Consider the following 20,881-nt stretch of genomic DNA (forward strand, 5'->3'; position numbering starts at 1 on the left):
AACAATCATTGCTTCTCATAGACATACTTATTAAATTATTAAGCAGAATTCTTTTAATTTTTTTTTTTTTTTTTTTGGTAAGGAGTCAACATTCTGCTCTTCTGAAATACACTGACAAGATAATTGTAAATCCTAAGCCTGAAATAAAAAGCTGAGTTTGAACCCAGCATTAAATCGTTGTATTTCCTAGTCTGCTAACAAGCTCTATAGCACCATGACAAATACAGATGAAACACACAACACCTAATTCATTGCTTCAGTACTTACAATAAATATGCCTTTAATCTTAAACTGTATGTAGTAACTGCATAAAGTGACAAATAATGCTATAAACTTTTATCTCCTAGATACAGATTTCAAAGTTCTCAGAAAAAAAAAAAAAAATCATGCACTAAAACTTATTTCTTACAAAATAAGTTGTTCTGAAAAGTGAAATCACATACCAGAGAAAAAAAAAGAAGAGCGTGTGATATCTGGCAATCGTATTTCTTAAGACCTGGATCCTATCAGAAGATGCAGCATGAGGCTTTAATGCCTGCTTAATGCCTCAATTAAGCACAGTTACCTTTAAGCCATATGCAAAATCCTGAATTCAGCAAATCTCAGAATTCGTGAATATCCATATCCATGTATTACTAACTAGAATTGCTGGCTCTTATAGTAAGACACAAAACATCTACTTGAGTGACACTAAGTGTCCATGCATAGATAGATGAGGTCATCTGCATGATTATCAACAACGACATACAAGAACACTTAAATGCTTAAAGGTATTTTTCAGCAACACGTGTGTCTTTTCTACAGTTACCTGGTTTTCAGAATGAAAGATACAATTATTGTATGATGTTCCTGTGCTCCCGTGTTTGAAATTATTCTGGTTTGCTTCTCGGAATTAAAAGAGAGAATAAAGTTAAGAGAAACAAAATACAATAGAGTCAAAACTCCATAAGGAAACACAGGGAGGGAGGATTCATTGATGGTTTTTTTCCTGGCTTTATTCAAACTGACAGGAGACCCTAAGATGAAAGGCAATGCTACATAATAATGAATACAGGATGCTCAGACAAGGAGATGAGATAAAGTGATTGTCAGGAGCTGAAGACAGAAAGGAACTCAGAAGGGAGAGGAAAGCACAGAAACTACTAGAAGACAATAGCTTAATCTGCAAGCTCAGAAAGGAAAGAAAACATGGTAGATGAGAATGGGACAAAACTTGCAGATACAGACAAATAATTAAAAATATTAATATGAAACCTTTACGAATTTCTCTGTGTAAAAGGTATCTTTGAATGAGTAAAAATTTTATGAATATATTTACATTTGTGTTGATAAATACATTTGAGTATGTATCTCAACTTATTATTTATTATTATTATTATTTATCTCAACTACATTTTGAAAAAGTCAGATATGTGTAGATAATACAGATTCAAAACACAGCTTGCCCTACACCACATTCTTTCCCCACATCACATCCCTATATCGAAACTGGAGAAATATAGATTTGAAGGGTGGACTATTCAGTTGAAAAGGAACTGCTTGGATGGTCACAGCCAGAGGGTTGCAGTCAACAGCTCTACGTCCAAGAGGAGACTGATCACCACACTGGTGAAGTGGTGTCCTGCTTATGTCTTCAGACTGGTGTTCTTCAGCATCTTTATTAATAACCTAGATTGTGGGATTGAGAGCATCCTCAGCAGGTTTGCTGAAGACACCAAGGTGAGTGGTGTAGTTGATACAACAAGAGGAAGGGATGCCATCCACAGTGACCTGGACAAGTATGAAAAGTGGGCCCACAGGAACCTAAGGAGATTCAATAAAGCCAAGTAAAAAAAATGTTACATCTGGGTTGGGTCAATCCCAAATCTGTGCACAGATATGTGTAAAGAAGAACTTGGGGGTCCTGGTGGACAAAAAGCTGAAGAGCCAGCAGCGTGTCCTTGCAGCCCAGAAGGCCATCAGTATCCTGGGCTGTATCAAATGAGAGGTGGCCAGCAGGACGAGGGAGTTGATCTCTCTTATGAAGAATGAGAGATCTGGACCTATCCAACTTGAAAAAGAGAAGGCTCTGGTGAGACCTCATTGCAGCCTTCCAGTACTTGAGAGGTACTGAAAAGCAGGAGGGAGACTGACTTTTTGTACGGTCTGATAGCGATAGGACACAGTGGAATGACTTTAAACTAAAGAAGGAGAGATTTAGGTTAGATATGAGGTAGAAATTTTTTATGGTGGTGAGGCAAAGGCACAGGCTGCACAGAGAAGCTGCAAAAGCTCCATCCCTGGCGTTCAAGGCCATGTTGGATGAAGCCCTGGGCAGCTGAGCAATCCTGCCAATGGCAGAGTTGGAATTAGATGATCTCTGAGGTCCATTCCAACCTCAGCCATTCCATGATTCTGTAGTTTGGAAAAAGGAACCTGGGGATTAATCTGAAGATTCCTTCAAAAAGGAAAAGTCTGTAAAAATGAAAAATATATTTATTAAAGTTCACTTAAGAACAAAAATGTACACAGCATCCGGGGAAGAAAAATCAAGCAGAACTGAAGAATTTGGATACCTGAAATTTTTGTTAAAAAAAAACTATACCTATAAAATACGGAAAAGGGATTGTTTAGAAAGTAAAGCTAGCAGCTGAAAACAAAGAAACAGGCACATACCATTACGAAAACTCCAAAATAAATAACAACACAGAGACAGCAAAAGAGAGCAAGACTAAAGAAAGAGCATCCTGACCACAGAGGGGAAAAATGCCAGTTAAACTTCTATTTGAGAGACAAGGTGATGACTTTACACTGAGCATAGCTGTCAAATGGAACAAAATGGATCTGACTCAATCAGGCAAATGGTACTTTTCCCATCTCCACTGCATCAGGAACTTTTCTGCCCCAATGACAAGAGGTGAGGGTGGATAGAGAGAAGCAGGCATTTTCAAATATGACTGTGTAGGAAGGAAAGAAGTGAGATGCCTGAGTGTTTTGTTTTCCTCATTCCATTATCAGATTTTTGGATCATATTAGGATTTTTTTTTTATATATTATTTAATAAAATTTCAATCAATCAGAAATAGAAGCGTATTGCTATTGAGGAGTGCCTCAACTTCCACAATAGAGAAAAATGTAGAAAAAAAAATATTCACAAAAGCCAGTAGATCGATGAATTGATATAGGTGCTGTCAACCAGGTTATATAAAGTATCTTCATATCCATTCCTTCATGCATTTTCTCTATCTAGTATTACCAGTCTTTCTACTGATAAACTTTTTAAAAGATTTGAACATGTATCTGAAAGGAAAAGCTTAAAATAGATATAAATATGAAGGTATAAACTGTAGAAAAGCAATATACAATTCTGAAAGAGAAATCAACTGCACAGTGTTATGAGCCTTTTCTAGAAAATTTTCCCAATATTAAATGGAAATTAGCTGCTGTTCATAATAGTGTGGAAAACTCAAATATTCCTTTAGATATTTGTGTTGAGCATTTCATGAAAAAACAGCCAAATGATAAAGATTTTGAAGTGGTCTCCATTCTAGCAGTAACTAAGGAAAGTATTACATATCATTTAGACATTTTTAAATTGTCATTTTGGTCCATCTTGTTTCTAGAAATGTTACCAGAGCTGACATCTGGCCACTGGAATTTGATTTTAGTAGGTACTGGGGCATGGCAGACATTGCAGTAGACTGGAAAAAAGCTATCATTGTGCCATGCTCTTGAAAAAGTGAGCTAACTGTGAATATAACTGTAAGATTATATGTCTCATGGTGGGTAGCAGATACATTAATGGAAAAACTGACATACAGCCTGTTCTAGGGATCCTGCTTTATCAGAGATTTGGACTAGAAGATCTCCAAAGGTCCTTTCCCTATGATTCTGTAATTCTGTGACATAAGAATTATCTATTAAGAGTTTTAAAATTGGAATGCAGTAAGAATGTTCAGCTCAGGTTTAGAGAGGGTAGCTCTTTATCAGAATCATGTTGCTGTTATCTCTCAAGCCATGCCAATGGGGCAGGCATTCTGCTCTGCTGATGCTCAGGGAGCAGTTCATTTTCCCTGGCTGAAGCAGATTAGTGCTTCCTTGCCCCATAGATCTTTGCTGTCCTCCCTCCCACAGCAGCAGGACCAAAATCCTATGTACTTGTCAGAGCCCTTCCCTTTCCTCCCTGAACCTTATTTTCTCAGTCATCTTCACTCTGACCCTGTCAACAAGCCCTTCACATTGTTAGTATGCAATGAAGAGTCATTTCTTCCCTTTTTCTTCTCATATACAACAGCCAGATATGAACACTAGGAATTTCAAATGGCATATCAGAAGTTAATCCAATGGCTGTACCTCTATTTCAACACAGCAAATAACAAATTATAGTGAAAATCACATTTAAATCTGAACCAAAGGAAGAAATGGCACATCTAAGGAACAGAAGACAATTAAAGAGAATTACCAGCAAAGAATAGCTCATCAAACTGATTCTGTTTTCTTGGCTGCTTCTGTAGACTTGCTAAGATGATGTCGTTTGCATGAAAAACATCTTCTGGAAAAAGAAAAGACTGAGTTAAGGAGACACCACAGTATCACTATTTACTTCTATTTTATTTTGAAACTCATCCCCACTTTACTCTGAATAGGTTTTCAATTCTTTATCTCACTGAGCCCTCACTATTTGTCTCCTACTGGGACATTACAATTTTCTGAATTTATTTGGCTGTATATTTACATGCTTGTGCCTTTAGACTCAGGTATTAATGATGTTAGCCCCTCCAGGAGTTACTTTGGGAGTAATATCATACACAGGGTGCACAGGGCATCAACATTATTATTATCCATCTTCATTATCTTTTAATTCATGAAAATACAACATATTTTTCCCACATAACCTTTGACAACATGATGAAAAAATCACTGCTATAAGCTAGTAATTAAAAGCCATATCATCACCCATCTGCACTGAGGTTGTGTTCTCATTTGTTGCATTTTGGATGCATTTAGTGACTTTAAAAACAAAAAAATAATGCACGTGAATGATTGCATAAAGCAATCATCCATAATATAATGAATTCATTACATTATTTACCCTCATGTGAACAACCTGTTTTTGTTATCAATATGTCTCGAGTTTCCGTGATCAGTGTCACACAACGATGGAAATAACTTTAGTTCTCAAAACAGACAGAGCTGTAGCTACACACTTTATTTCACTTTTTGGCCTTGCAGAGGTTCACTTTAAGAAGCATGCTTCCAACATAAGTGTGTTGCCCAGAGTACAGGTTTTAGGAGGTGGGTGGACGTGCTGGCATAATGGTCAGGGGCGGCAGGCAGATGGCGACTCAGCAGCCCACCAGCACCCACCTTTTGTTGCAGGTTACATCTGCTCTGCACCCAGTCAACACAACATCATGCTGACGGCCTATTTGTATGCAAATGTAAAGGTCTGAGGTATCTTCAGCTTATGCTATTGTCTCACCATATGCCGACATTTGTCACACAGCTGCTGTGTGTGCATTCACTGAGGGGGCAACAGAGAGCTGAATCATAATTATATTCCAGTTACGGGCAGCTTGCTGCAGTGATGACAGAAGTTTATTTATGTAATTGTGAGATCATCATCAGTGTTTATTTACCATACCTGACCATCTTCAGAGATCCCAAAACACATGTTGCGCAAGTGCTGCTTCTATAAGCAAAGTTACAAATAAAGATTTCATTTTCATTATCTTGTTAGGACAGTTTTGCTCTGAAATAATTTCTTAATTGTTGGTTCCCTTGGATAATACATACATAACGCTGACTAGATTTTGTGAATAGAGACATAATTTACATCTAAATCATAATTAAAGGAGTTAAGATTAATTTGACAAGAACAAATTGATAGAAATGAAAATATAATTTTATCAACCATACAGGAATAAAGCCTCTTCCAGTTATCTATAAGAGTTCACTGGTGCCGCAGATTATATTTTCGTTCATTACGATTACACCTTCTTTCTCCCTTGAATCCCTTTATCTGGTTCCTAAGCAACCACACCAAGGCTCCTCTTCAGAGACGGGCTATATTCATGACCCTAGAATGGGATTCCTCTAGGTAGATGGGGAATGGTCTTGGGAATTTCAAATGCCTGCCACAGGATCTCACCAGGAGCTGAGTACCGCACATTGACAGCATAAATCAGAGACACTAGTGCTCAGAGAGAAAATAAATCTACAGATTTTTCCCAGATTATGCAGTGGGTGTAAGACATCACACCTTTACCAGTCTGCTGCAGCTTAATTTTGCCAGTTCAAGTCTCCCAGTTCAAAAGAGATAAATAACATATTTGTCATTTACTTTCTATATATAATCCTAGCCAATCAGCAACTGACTGCTTAACTGATTGCTAGCTGTATGGAAAGACAATTTTTTTAATGATTCTTGAGAAGGTAGGATTGCTGAAATCTTTATTCCAAAGCTGTCAATGGCTGCATGTTGGGGCTTTGAATAGTTATTTTCATACCCCAAGTCTCATTTTGTTATTTAAAAGTGAAATATAATGCTTCCCACCTCACAAGGATTGTATTAATAATTCAACTTTTCAAAACAAACAAACAAGAAAAAGTAGATGCACATGAAGAAAATACAAATGAGAAAAGTTAGCACTATGATAATCCGTGATCTCTGATTTTTTTTTTCATTTTTTGATGCATACATGTAAGACAAAAATAGGCTAATAACATTAATAAATGTTAGCTAAATGCTAAGAATAGTGTTAGTTCTTATGAATTAAATGATTGCAGCTTGTTCTGTCCATCATGAACCAGAAGAGCTATCATACTTCCACTTAGGAAGATGAAAAACCTTCTGTTTATAAAACATATGTTCCAAAGACCATTCCTTGATACCATCAGAGATGTCTGTTGCTGGTTGCATGCTGTGTTACTTAGTTACATCACTAGGTATGCCAATAATTTATCTGAACTTCACTTCATTATGGATTTACTCTCTTTCTATGAAAAAAATACTTCCTGAGACGAGTTCTTGTAAAAATTTTGGCCTTAGAAGTCAACAGTGATTGGCAATGTAGTCTTCAACAAAGAAGAAATTCCTTGCTATAACTAAGAAGGCATGAAAAATTCTAGAAAGAAAAGACATTTGGGGGCAATTTTTTCAGTGGCATTTCATAAAGTCTCATATTGGATTTCTGTTTTCCCTTCACCTCATGGCAGGAGATACTGCATGTGACTTTGGATTTGTACAGACTGAACAATAGTAGTAAACACAATTTTACTTAAAAGTGTTTGTTTTCGTATCCCTTTGAAGCAGCAATGAAATAAGGAGGAAGTATTTACCCTTTCTTTTAAGATAAGGATATTTGATGGCTTGCTGTCAGTGTAGCTTTCAGACGGGTGGTGGGAAGCTAATAGCTGTTATACTGTCTAAACTGTTTGTCTATAATGTTAGTTTAAAGAGAGATAGAAAAGTCTTCTAGGTCCTGAAGTCCTAAATTTATTGATTTTCCTCCTTTTCTCTTGATCCTCAATTTTTACATTAAATGATATTTTCTTGCTCTTTTTTCATTTCAGAGAATTTTACAGAAAAATGAAGTTTCTAAAAAAAAAGCAAAAACAACAACAACAACAACAAAAAAAAAAACCCAACAACCACCCTTACCCATCATCATTGCTCTTCTGTCCACTATGGAGTTTCAGGTTTCAGTCTTTATCTAGGCTTTCATTTTTATTGTTGCCTCTTCCAAATATTTTCTTTATTCATCAACCAAGGTTGGTCTTGCTGTAAATACAGATTCCAAGCCTATACTGTTTTCCCTGGATAGACAGATCAGCTTATTTATTTTTGTAAATGATATTTTACCACTGCAGTCAAGAGAAATTTTGCTGTTGTTTTGAAAAGAAACAAGCTTCAGCCATTTATTTTTATTTCAGCGTCATTTAGCTCCACTTGCCCTCTAATATTGTGACAGAAGAACATCCAGCTCAAACATAGCCACCTCTGATTATCTCTAACATCCATCTTGTCAATTTAAATTTGTTTTGATAATGGCATTCTATGCACCCTTCGTATTCTGCATTTCCAAAATGTCTAAATTTGGTTAACAACACATCATCTACATTTGAAGCATTTGGCTATCGTACTGGAGGATCTAATAATTTTGTGTCTTCACATATTTCAGTTTTCCACAATATTGTTGAAATCTCTTGCTGTCTACAGAGAAACACAAATCAGCCTGTGTGTAGTACTGAATGAAGGCAGCAAGATTGCTTCAAGAAGCTAAGTTATTTCTGAAATCCCTACATCATGTTACCTTATGCCACACTGATGTCTTCTACATATCCAAATACAACAGTGCAACACCCTTTTTTTGTGTCCATGCTTGAATCAAAGTCATGCCACCTTCAAAAACAAAGACATTACAATTAATCTTGATCCCACGAGTCCATCATTAAGTATAATGCTTCCTTTGAACATCAGAATAAAAATATATATATTCAAAGCCCACTGTCCTTATTTCCACCTCCCCAAAGCTTTATTTTTCCTGGGCCAGAAAGCATAGTTTTCAAATCTTCCTGAGCTGCACAATAGAGGACCCACAGGACACGGTCCCTGGGGATCCCAAGGGCTGCTGGTTGAGAGGGGAACTATAGCACTCTATGTTTTCCACAGTACACTAATTCTCATTTCCTTGGGCCTTGCCTTCCAGATCTCTTTCTCTAAGAGACAGAAATTCAGATTATCCTGCTACCAGGCAATCAGACCTAAGGACTTCTCACCTTCCTCTGTTGTCCCAATTCCTTTTTCTTTCTGTCAAGTGCTATCCAAATCCAGCTGTCTCACTTATTAGACTTTCTCCAATGGTTCAGCTTCAAAAGTTACCAAAACCAAATGGACATAATACATGCAAAAATGTTGTGTCCGTGACAAAGAAACAAGGACAGACATTTTAGGCTCCTTATTCTCTTTCTGAATTTGAGTGAAAGTCATTTTTTTTCTGTTGTTTATACAAAAAATAGGCAGGAAACAATCAAGGGTCTTATATTATTGATTTTTAATGCTAATGAAAAAATATCTTTTTTTTTTTTCTTTTCAATTTATAATACAGTCTGCTTTAAACAGTAGATTTAAAAAAGACTGCAGCTGCTAAGAATATTATGAAACAATAAGGTTATTATGAAATGCATTTTGGCAATTTGCACTTTATGTAATGCTTTGTGCTGCTGTAACTCTGTTCTTATGTGTCTCTTCTATGAGTACATAATTGATTTATTTGTTTATTTATTTGATTTTAAAAGGTTACCTTTTTATTTCAGTGTTTACACCTGGAAATATTTGACAGCTCTAGTATTAACTTGTTTGCTACACTACAGAAAATGGCACAATAGATTGCAGAATTAGCTAGACCTAAGACAGGAGCAGAGAAATGACAAATATGAAATGTGGGTGCAGGATCACTCCAAGTATCCAGCTCACTTGACTCACGATGCTTTCATTAGGTATATAGAACCATGCATTGTCAATGTTTGGCTAGCTAAGTGGCATCTGGGTACCATCTGGGCAGTGTTGAAGGAACAGCCAACAAGGGATTTTTCTCAGGACGCAACCCCAGGCAGCAACACCCTACTTTATCATGCTAGGAACGGTGCCCTGCTGCTAAGATGCAAAGCAAAGATGTAAGTGAAATGGTTCAATGTATGCTTGTTGGAGAAAATCTCACCTTTTTTTTGTACACTTTCATACGGCCTACCAACTTGGCTAAATTTCTGTTTGGATTTCCCAGCATTTCACCCAAAATGACAGAAATTCACAGCTAAATACAATTCATCTCCTTGGTTTCTTGTGGTTACTTGACATGTATGATGGACTGCAAAATTCACTGAAACACAAACTGTCCTTCCAGGTGGTTTTGTCTACATGTAAGTAAGTGAGTAACATGATATGTTGCAGATAAACATTACTCAATATTTTAACTATGATTTTTTTCTGAGGTACATGAAAGAACCTCCTGTACAATTTTTAAATTAAAACAGTTTATTCCAAATGAGATGGGGGAGGACGAGAGAATATGTATTATATTCGTTATTATATTTTTATCAGATATTATTTTATTTTATTTTTTTGAAACAGAGAGAAAGAGAGATTGCTGGGAGAATAATATTTTACAAGTACGCTCTTCCATTGTGTTTAGAACAATCAGTTTAAGATCCACTCTACAGATTTTGAAACTAGGAGAATTTCAGATAGATCACTGCAGGAGACTTCTCCCAAGAGGAGAGTCTTGAGAAGAAAACCAGAAGCATGGACAATCTCTAACTGTATTTTTAACTCTTTAGTACAAAGTAGTCCTGCTTCCTGGGAAGCTGAGAGAATGTTTGTGACATCAAACACACACAACATATTCTTCAGCAGGAGAGGAGAAGCAGTGTGATATAATATTTTTCTTTAATGATTATCTGTCTCCTCCCACACTTATAGCACAATGCATTTTCTCTCTCTTGTTTTGTTGCTAGAAAAAAAGTAGAAAGGTCACTTTGTCCAAGCAAAAATCAACGGAATGCCACCACCTTTTTGCTTCTTTTAAATAGTGGTGATTTCTTGGCATGTTTGTTTTTCAAAATTGACAGTACTACACATATAGCCCAACAAAATTTCTGAAAGAAGTATGCTTCTCACTAGCAAAAAGATCACCCTTAAATGGCTTAGACAGGTTTAGAATACTCCAGCTCAAAGCAACAAACAGGTATTTTTTTCTATAATTCTCTAATAAATAAAAACTATTAAAATCCATAGCATTAATATTTTTAAATGAACAAGAAACCCACAGTGTTCTCAAATTTCTTAGAAACAGCTGGGTTTCTTCTCATTTACCTTGAAGCTCCAACTGTGTAGCTTCACTAAATTCAGCAGATGTATGCCTCTTGTCAGAGAGAAAAGATTCAAGAGCAATTTGCTTGTGTGAAGCATGAAAATAATAGTAACAATGCAAATTTGTGAATAGAAATTCTATTTCTTTTCCACGTTCTTCAGTAGAAACAAGAGGGAAAGATATCTCTCATAGGTAAAAAAAAAATGCCAAGAGTTCACAGAAAAAGTCTGTTCTTCACTTTTCAGAGAAAAAGCAGGACAGAGGTTTTCACTGAATTTTTTTTTCTAATATTTTCTATGCCAGAAATCTCCCTTTTGAAATGGGACCACAATCATTTGATTGTTGTCAGTTGTCTGACTGAACTGAGAGAAAAGAACTATACACTGCTAAAGAAATACATCTTTGCTATCTTGATAAATCCTAAGTTTAAAATTCACCAACATCTGATCAGCAGGTCAATACCTAGGCTGCAGTCCTAGGCCTTGTACAGCCTGCAGAGGCATAGCTGATAGCTAAATGACAGATAGGAAATCAGTGAGGTTTCAGAGTAAACAGAACTGAGCAAAGAACTGGGGTGTGTGCTGGGGACTGAAGGATTACACCTCTGGATACTCCAGGAATAACAACGTGATCATCATAAATGATGTATAAAAATGATTTGCTTGATATTGCACTTTTAGTTAGTACATTTTAAAAAATAGAATGTAATTTTTTTTTGCATTAGCTACTAATATTTTTATTTTTATTTTTATTTTTATTTTTATTTTTATTTTTATTTTTATTTTTATTTTTATTTTTATTTTTATTTTTATTTTTATTTTTATTTTTATTTTTATTTTTATTTTTATTTTTATTTTTATGTTTATGTTTATTTTTATTTTTGTTTTTATTTTTGTTTTTATTTTTGTTTTTGTTTTTACTTATTTATTTTTTGACTGTCATTGCCAACTTCCATGCCTAGGAAACTCAGAAGCCAGAAAGATAGTGTGTCTCTCAGATGCTGGAACACATAATTGCAACACAATGAATTGCTTCAAAAACCAGTCCTGAGAATGTCCAAGACAAGGCAAAGCATACAAAATATAGAATCTGTATTCTGCTTCCACCCTGGCAGCAGTAAAAGCTGATCCCAGTCTGGCGCTTGCATTTGCTGCACAAAGGTGGTTAACAAGAATACATTCCTAAAAGCTGAACAACGTATTTGTCCATGAGTGATTGTTTGGTAAGATTTTGTCATTTGAACCGTGCAAGACTCCACACTTTAAGACCAGGTTCCTGCTGGTCTGAAAATCCATGAATTTTTGAATAAAATATTATAGATGAATGTGAGCTGAGGGAAAACCTTTCTGTCTGCCTAAGCTTAATGACTCTATTGTCTGAGCTATTTGAGAGAAATGGAACAAGTGGAATGAAATGACTGAAACAAATCATTGATATAACTGTTATAATACTTGTATGGCAAATACTGTCTGTTCTGCCACTAACTGAAGTGGTCAGTAGGGATGTAAGTATTCTTAGATGCACTCATTTGTTTTCTTGAGTAAAGTATTTTAAATGGGAAAAGCAGATAGAAAATTATTAAAAATGTCCTTCAAACCTCATTATAATTTGAAAAAAATGTGCTTAACACTGAACGTTTTCCCTTGAACATTCTGCAGTGCAAAAGATCATATTATATATTGTGCATGTTATTTCAAGGAGGTGATATGGCAGTTGCCAAGGTAACAGTACTTTTTAAAAGGCTAAAATAAAGGATGTTGCTGCCATGACCTATCTTAACAATAACTCACTTGACCATGGGATTTGAGAAGATAAGATAATCTAGAGAGAAAAAAAAAAAAAAACACAACAGAAAAGAAAAAATAATCTTGGAATTGCATCTAATCTTGTGCAGAAGTTTCCTCTCTTGTCTAACAGTGAAAAGTAAGTCATCTCACAAACATCTTTCAGAGTTGTAAGTGAATACATATGCCTACAGTACTTATTTTACTTACAATTAGTAATGAATATCATTATGTTTCCACTTAAAAATAGTACTTTCAGTAAGGATCCACCCTATTTTTACATCCCTCAATAACTGGAGCCATGTGCCATAAGAAACAAGGGAATCTGAGGTGCATGATACTACAGCAACGACCTCAAGCTCTGCACTCAGGCAGAATACAGGCACCACTTGCTCTTTGATCCACATGAACCAAAGGGAGTGGAAATAAATCCCTCCACCTGGAACAACTCAGTACCTCAAAGCTGCCACTTGTACTGGGGAAATAGCAGTGTTGGTCTCTGAATGTGACAGCCGGTTGAATTTATTTCCTACTCTTTCTTCCATACCTGAGCAGCTAAGGACTTGTTCTGCCACAATGTATGAAGACTCTACAGTCTGTTTGCAACTAACCTGTAGATGTTACAAGAAAATTATTGATCAAAAAAGATACATGGTAAAATACAACAAAAAGCTCAACTTTGGTATCACTAACAAAGTTATTAAGTCCCCACATCTGAAGATTACCTCTGACAGTCAATAGCAATTGCAGTAGAAATCGATATCAATTCTCAGTAATATCTTATTAAAGCATTTACAAGGATGCACATCTGTAAATCAGGCTAGTTATCCATTGATGGCCAGTCCTAAATGAGCTACCAAAGGGGGTGAAGAATGAATGCTGCCATCCATTCACCCATCAGGGCTTCTTGGCAGCTGTCCTTTCAGACCCAGGCACCTCCACTGGTTGTGGGAATCAGCAATAAGTTTCCTTACAGGATCACGGAATCACAGAATCACAGAATGGCGAGGGTTGGAAGAGACCTCAAGGATCATGAATCTCTAACTCCCCTGCCACATGCAGGGCCACCAACCTCCTCATTTAATGCTAGACCAGGCTGCCCAGGGCCCCATCCAATCTGGCCTTGAATACCTCCAGGGACAAGGCATCCACAACTTCTCTGGGCAGCCTGTTCCAGCACCTCACCACTCTCTCTGTAAAGAACTTCCCCCTGACATCCAATCTAAATCTCCCTTCCCTCAACTTAAAACCATTTCCCCTTGACCTGCAGTTATCTAACCTTTCAAAGAGTTGATTCCCCTCCTGTTTGTAGGCTCCCTTTAGGTACTGAAAGGCTGCAATGAGGTCACCCTGCAGCCTTCTTTTCTCTAGGCTGAACAAGCCCAGCTCCCTCAGCCTGTCTTCGTAGGATAGGTGCTTCAGTCCCCTGATCATCTTCGTGGCCCTCCTCTGGACTCTCTCCAACAGCTCCCTGTCTTTCTTGTACTGGGGGCTCCAGACCTGGATGCAGTACTCCAGATGGGGCCTCACAAGAGCAGAGTAGAGGGGGACAATCACCTCCCTGTCCCTGCTGGCCACCCCTCTTCTGATAGAGTCCAGGATACCATTTGTTTTTCAAGCTGCAAAAGCACACTGCTGGCTCATGTTAAGCTTTTCATCAATCAAGACACCCAGATCCTGCTCCACAGGGCTTCTCTCAAGGACTGTTCCTTCCAGTCTGTATGGATGCCTGGGATTCCTCCGGCCCAAGTGCAAAACTCTGCACTTTGCCATGTTGAACCTCATCAAATTCACCCAGGCCCACCTTTCTAACCTGTCGAGGTCCCTCTGAATGGCATCCTTTCCTTTTACCGTGTCAACCGCACCACTCAGCTTGGTGTCATCAGCAAACCTGCTGAGGGTGCATTCGATTCCATCATTGATGTCATTGATAAAGATGTTAAAGAGTTCTTTATCTATCTCCAATGTTTGGTTACCTTGATGGGTGGATTGATTTTTTTTCTTTCATTTCTTCTATTTTCCTTCATTTTGGTTATAATCATTTCTTCACATCTGTATCAATTCAGACCACTTTAGATGCATGGTAACAGGGGAGTTCTCTCACATATGTGAATACACACGCACACAAACATGTATACAGTGTGCATGTTAAGATAAATTCTTCGTTCATTCATTCATTTACTCCGTCATTCATTCATTCATTCATTCATTCATTCATTCATTCATTCATTCATTCATTCATTCATTTTTTCCTATATGAAGCTGACCAGTAATCAATCAAATAGATATTCCCCATACTCCCTTCATTTTTTTTCAAGTGTGATGAATATATGTGTATTAATCACTATTGCAACTGAACGCATTAATTTTAATGCCTGGTACTTCAGTGAATTTTTTTACACACCCAACCCAATTAATCACTGTTTATAACTTCTTCAATATTAAATAATTGACAACCTTAGATAATCCAGCTTCTCGTTTCCAAAAATAGATGACACATATGTTTGACTGAGCTATTTAAACTAGCGTGACTAAAAAGAAAATAAAAGAAGATAGTGTTTGCAGTTTGTATAAAATGGATGATCCAAAACTTAGATCCCGTGAAAAATGCTATACTATCTTATGATTTTTAAACAGTACATGCTGAGACATGCTATGTTTTACATACCATAAGGAAGACCATATAAAATCCAAACTGACATTAATAAAGAGGCTGGGAGGCTGAAAGACTTTTTTCATAAAACAGCTCAGAATGAGTTTTGAAGTAAAGGACCACAGCTAAGGTCTCAACAATAGGACCTCACCAATAGGACAGATGTGTATCTTTTCCAAATGCAAGGAGAGGCCCTACACAACTTGTATTTTCTTTCTAGTTACAAAGCTAGTGCAGAAGTTTGCATAAGGACACAGCTGAAATTTTGTCTAAGTATCTAATTGGCACATTTGTTTCAAATCTGCCCATTTGGGTCTGAAACCAGAAACTGAGCCAGAGCTCATACCAGAGAACATCCATAAGTTAGATTCGCTAGCAGCAATTACAGTCTATTTCCAGCTTACCATACCCAGATTTTATCCTTTTAATGAACTTTTACTGTAAATTCTTTTTAGGTACTCATAACTTCAGTTCTTCTTTAGATGAAGTTCTTTATGTCCTCTTTAGAATATATTCTATTTTTGTGAGAACAGATCAAGAAGGTGAAACTTATTAAAATTTTATTTTGCTACCCTGGAGTCCTTAGAATTAAAATGAATTTTAAAAAGAAGTCTTTCAGAAGCATTTGTGTTTTTTTCAGTGACTAAATTAAAATAAATAAATAATAAGTAAAATCCAATTCTGTCTTGGTTTTAAGAAAAATTGGCTACGAAAAAAAGGTTACAAGTCAGTCAGAATGATATATTAGGTTTACCTTGTGTTTTCTAATATCATCTTGTTCTTTAATATCATCTTGTTTACAGTCACTGAGGTCAACTGACTTATAATACAGCAAATACCATGTGATGCCAAATGTAAGTTCTTAGTTTCAAATATGGATGTATCTATTCCCAGCCATCATCTCCGGAGTAACCCTTAAAAAAATGCTGTATGCTGAGGAGAGCAGGATAGTTATTGCTTTTAATACTTCTGGAGAAAATCCAAAGCAATGCTGACATTCATGGTATCACTCTGAATCAAAATTAATGTTGCAAAAGGAATTGCATACCACAGCGCAAACACAACGGACTTTGTTGGCAGCTATCTGCAGTAGAGGGAAATGTCATTAAAGGGGGAAGTCTTATTATTAACAACTAAATTAATATGATAAAAAATGGAACTTTAATACTGAAGTTATTTATTCTACTTAAGATGTAGAAAAGAACTATGAGAAAAAGATAGATATTTCTATTTTGTTGCAAAAAAATAAAAAATAAAAATAGAATAACAAATAGTTTTGCTCAAGTATAAACATTTACTTTGACCCAAAGTATAATTTTATATTCCTTTATTTTTATTATTTATAAAAACTTTGGACTAAAGAAAGCTCTGAAGTTAATCACCCAATACCTTAAAAATGTATTTTTGTTATATAAATATCAAAATAATCTTATTATAATATGTTCTTATTTTCACACTGTATATTCCTCGCTCATAACACAATTCTGAGGCAAATAGGCATATTTCCATAGTGCCTTCCATGTGTTTTTCAGTAAGCAAATTACTAAAGCAAATAACTTAATCCAATCATACTTCAAACACTGTCCATAAAGAAAGTTAATTCCAAACAGAAGAAAAAAACAACAGAAGATTAAGACTGTCAACAAAAATACTGACTACCAAGAAAACAGAAAACTACAAAAATACAGCAGGAAAAATCTGTGAAATTGAAACAATTGAAAGGAACTACTCTAAAAGGATTCCAGGATTGTCCCTTTGATACCTGCATAATACCATAGCACAAAATGCACCCCTACCCACTCAGATCCCATCCCCCTGGCAGCTAAAGCCGTGTGAACAAATGATGAAAACACAAAATGACTTCTGGATCAGCCAGAGGTAATTATCTGTATGGAGTTGCCCAAAAAGGCTTTTATCTCACCAGTTTCTTTGCTCAATTTTTGAAAATGCACACATTTTACATCAGCTATATCACACAGCAGGGTGTCCAAAGGTTTCCTGTGAGCTGTGCCACAAGTCATCTTCTACTGTTTGTCTTCTGTGTATCACCTGCCCAGAGAAGTTGCGGGTGCAACCTCCCTGGAAGCTTTCAAGGCCAAGTTGGAAGGGCTTTAGGCAGCGTGATCTAGTGGGAGATGTCCAGATCTGTTGGAATTAAATAGTCTTTAAGGTCCCTTACAACGCAAACGATTCTATGACTCTAAATGTGATTCTCTCTTGTTTCTGTATTGTGAGAGGTAGCGAATGGTTTTATTGCTCGTCTCATTCTCTATGCTACAGGTTTTATAAATATATAAAGTTCCTTTTCACTTGTCTCTTTTCCTCACTGGAAAAGCCTTTTTTTTCTGGACTCTTCCTCAGTGCCATCCTGTAACTTTTACAGTCTTTGTTCCCCTTCTTCTGGATGTTTCCTAACCCTACCTACCATTTTCTGTATGGGAGAAACAAGACTCTTGGAAGAACAAGTGGGTGTCCATGGATTGATGTAATGGATTAGTAGTAATTTTTCTCACTGTTTTTTTCTACATTCGTGATGTTGGATTAGGGTGACCAAAAGATGACAATATGCAGGAGGTGTCTGCGTCAAATTAAATGAACAGAGATCAGCCACCCAGATGTAATCCCTTCTGATTACATTTACAAAAAAATGATGATGGCAAAAACACTGATAAATTTCCTCCACTTTCACAAACACTGACTTCATTTCATTGTTCTCAGAATGGTACCCTGTTAGCGTAAAAAAAGTCACTGGCGAGGCAGAAGTTCCATTTCACTGGTAAAATGTCAATACAGCAATGAAACAGTGCATTTTGTCTGCAACTTCATCTGATCATTTCTGCTAAAAACACTGAAGTAAACTTATTAATTCTGAGTTTTGTCCTCTGTATGTAAAGAAAATTATCTATGAAAAAAAATATTACAGTTACTCTAAGGTTAAGATATTTGACTTTGCATGTCTGCTCAGAGGAAAGAAAAAGGCTCAGTTCCTACTAGCTTCAAAAATGTCTCTTTGACAAGGACTATTATATTATTATAATTAAAAAAGGAACCAGCTGAACTCAGTCCATTGAAGTTATATACAAATATACATATTTTTAATTTCCTCTGCCCCAACAATCCACTTGCATGTGTGTCTACTCTTGCTGCTCTCTTTGAATTGCATGTATTTATGGACTTAGAATTCTGAGTTCAGATATCAAGAGAAACTAGACCTGTGGATAATTTTAAGGAAATTAAGGGGTAAAAGGAGAGGAAAAAGAAAAGGAAACACTTGCAAATAAATTATCCCCTCTGCTTGTTTTGTTGTTGGTGGTGGTTGGTTGGTTGGTTTGGTGGGCCTTTTTTGAAGAGATTCCATTGTTCACCTTCAATAAACAGCAAAGTGGTAGATTATAAAGCACAAATTTTTGAAATTAAAATAAATATCTACTTCACGTTTCCTGTTCTAGGACAGATCTAGGACAGAGTTTGTTCATGCCCTAACAATAACAAACTAAAAAAAGTTGTATGAACATTAAACACTTAAACAATTGCTCACAGGAAATATTTGGTGATGGTGAAAATGGAAGGATGAGGAGGTGGAAAAGAGTAGGTGGGAATGATATATGAGGAATAGAGAGAAGACAGAACTGCAGATGCAGTGAAGATTATAAAACTGACAGCAATGTGCAAGGTTTAAATTTCCTATTAAATCACAAGGAAATTATGTAATATCACTTAAAATTAGTGAGGCGGGTTGCTGAGATACAAACAGAAAGAGAAACTTCAGAAACTTTCAAAGAAAGCATAAATTATATCCTGACAATCTGTGTGTCCTGCAGTCTTCCTGTATTCTTAGTGAGCAGAGCTTTGCATTGAGAAGGAGCCACAGATAAATTTTATGTTCAATTTTATGTTCAACTGTGTTTCTCTCTCTGCTGCATATCAAATGATAATATTGTAAAAAGCACCAGCTCTCACAACCTTGCTCATCTCTTTTTGTGTTTAAATTTCAGCTGATATCTAAAGGTTAGGAGTTTTTTTTTTGGAGTATTTCACAAACCTTCAAAAGTATTAGCCCACCTATTCATGTGCCATCTGAGCCACAGAGAGCTGGAAAAGAAGACAGTGTGCACTCTTCTAAATTTGAATTATCATTCATCAGTGCCTTAGTGTGATAAGCATGCTGCTCTGAAAGGGTCTATCTGTGTTTACACTATTTCTTGGAACATACACTTGTTTTTTATACATTCAGTCATTTCTCTTTGAGAGTCTTTTGGTTCTTTTTGACAGTACTTTCTGAATCAGAGTGAAAAGATAAGCAAATATTCATAGACTATTAAAATGCAACATGGCAGAGTGCAATATTAGATGAAAAATTATGCAAAAGTTAGCTTAAATCACAGAGATGATATACTTTTAATACTTTTTGTACTCAGAGAAGACAGAAGCAATTCATATACTCATAAAGGAAATTCTTGTGCAATGAAATGAGCTATTTTTCTTTGAAAAAGGAGGGAAACTGTCACTTAATATTTTAAAAAAGAGATTTTCCCTTCCAAGCACATGTCATTCTTACTAAATATAATGTAATCAACACACGCATTTCAGAAGTTACTGACGCTGAGAGGGAGCTGCATGTCCCCAGAAATCTGCTGCTGCATTCAGAAAACTGCTTTTTCTGAGTGACCTTCAGGCCAGGGAGCCCAGACAGCCTGGGAATATCGATACCCATTATTGATTTGCTTTGTATCCAAAATGTTGGTGATTATCTCGATGAATGGTAATTCCTTCTATCATGTGAATTCCTTCCTGGTGCTGATGCATCTTCGACAGACACACATGTAATAAACAGGTATGTTTATAGCAATGTCCTGGTTTCCCATGATTTTTTTTCTCCAAAATGAGGAGCATTTTCCCTAGCACGGATTACTACTTCTGATAAGTGAAAAATTCCAAGACATAGGCAGGCATGAGCAATTTGCTATAAAGTTGAACAGCAAGGTACTTTCAGTCATTTGAAAGAAACTTTGATATCTTTAAATTTACTTTTTCCTTCTAAACATCCTTTGAAGACAGCAGATAATAACTGTCCCTCCACAGAAAAGAAAAAAATCCTGTGAGAATTTCTTTAGCATTTGACCATTTTCTAGATTTTGAAAAAGATAGAATAAAATAACCAAAATATAAAGCTTACTTTGCCCCAACATACAAAGCAAATGGTTTTTAAATGACATGAGAATTTTTAATAGATTTTCACATTTTATCAGAAAGCATTTTATTTCAGAACTGGTTTAAAAAAATCCAGTTTCGATGTTTAGTTATTGTGTTGTATGGAGCCAAGATTTTCTTTATATTTTCATAATGTTATGGCTTATTCCTTAAACTACAAACCTCAAAGAACCCATCTAGTTGAAATATTGGTTTATACCTTCAGTTCAGTCTTTTAACTTTTCTCAAAGACACGTCTACGGAAAATCTTATACAGGATCAGACACGTATCATGAACATTTGTTTATCGCACAGTGTCACAGAATCATAGAGATTGGAGATCACTCAGTCCAGCCCACCTCTATAGCAGGTTCCCTACAGTAGGTTGAGCAGGAAAGCATCCA

The sequence above is a fragment of the Phasianus colchicus genome, chromosome 3 (assembly GCF_987193195.1).
Source record: "Phasianus colchicus chromosome 3, bPhaCol1.hap1.1, whole genome shotgun sequence".
Classification (NCBI taxonomy): domain Eukaryota; kingdom Metazoa; phylum Chordata; class Aves; order Galliformes; family Phasianidae; genus Phasianus; species Phasianus colchicus.